The 1,197-nt window shown below is 39.0% G+C and overlaps 1 pseudogene; it reads left to right on the top strand.

Moving 5' to 3' along the window:
- The first annotated feature begins 295 nt into the window (after positions 1–295).
- LOC139279228 (U2 spliceosomal RNA) lies at positions 296–475 on the top strand (annotated as a pseudogene).
- The last annotated feature ends 722 nt before the right edge of the window (positions 476–1,197 follow it).

Below are 1,197 nucleotides of genomic sequence, written 5' to 3'. Positions count from 1 at the left end.
CTCTGTTTTTATACTCTCTCCCCCTTGTAATAAAGGCCAACATTCCATTTGCCTTTCTGATTACTTGCTGTACCTACATACTAACTTTTTGTGTTTCATGCACAAGGACCCCCAGGTCCCTCTGTACTGCAGCATTTTGCAATTTTTCTCCATTTAAATTATAATTTGCTTTTCTATTTTTTCTGCCAAAGTGGATAACCTCACATTTTCCCACATTATACTCCATCTGCCAAATGTTTGCCCACTCACTTAGCCTGTCTATATCCCTTTGTAGATTTTTTTATGCCCTCCTCACAATACTTCGGCCTTTTGGCTAAGATCAAGTGTAGTATCTGTTCTTATCAGTTTAATATCCCCTATCTGGGGATCAAATATTAAATTGTTTTTTGGAACAGGGAGATGGAACAGGGGCTTGCTCCGTCCACTCCACGCATCGACCTGGTATTGCAGTGTTTCCAGGAACGGTGCAGCTTCCCCTCTCGGCCTTTTGGCTAAGATTAAGTGTAATAGCGCAAAGTGATCTTTGGCACTGGAGTTGATCTGACAAGAATGAACAAAAAAAAGTATGTGGTAGAATACAAGACCTGTATATACCCTAAAGGGCAAGAGCTCTACTGGTGTAATTAAACAAATTTAGTCAACAAGGGGAGTGGGTAGCAGAAAGCAAAAAGAAAGGGATGCAAAGAACAGTAGAGATTGTGCAAACTAGGAGAGATAACAGCAAAGGGATACAAAGAAAGTGAGAACTGCAAAAACGAATGAGAAAAAAAACTTGCGAGGGATATCTAGGACATTGTTACAACTTCTCTTGTATAAAGAGGTGGAGGGGATGGCTAAGAGTAATGTGGGCCCCTTAAAAACAGACACCAGTGATAATGTAATTGAAAATTGTGAAATGACAGACTTGCTAACTAATTACTTTATCGGTCTTCACAGTTATGGATAAGGATAAAGTACCAAGGATTCAGAAAATGAGACCAACAATAGACATATGCAGGACCTGATGGTTTCTATCCCAAGGTATTAAAAGAAGTAGGTGAGGAAATTGTAGATGCTCTAGTCATGATCTTCCAAAACCCTCCTGATTCAGGAAATCCCCTTAGATTGGAAAACTGCCTGTCACTTATTTAACAACATCTTGTATTTATATAATGCCTTTAACAAAGTAATACATAAAAGAAATAGGAGCAGGAGTAG

The sequence above is a fragment of the Pristiophorus japonicus genome, chromosome 13, assembly GCF_044704955.1.
Source record: "Pristiophorus japonicus isolate sPriJap1 chromosome 13, sPriJap1.hap1, whole genome shotgun sequence".
NCBI lineage: Eukaryota > Metazoa > Chordata > Chondrichthyes > Pristiophoridae > Pristiophorus > Pristiophorus japonicus.
This window is presented reverse-complemented; position numbering and strand designations above follow the sequence as displayed.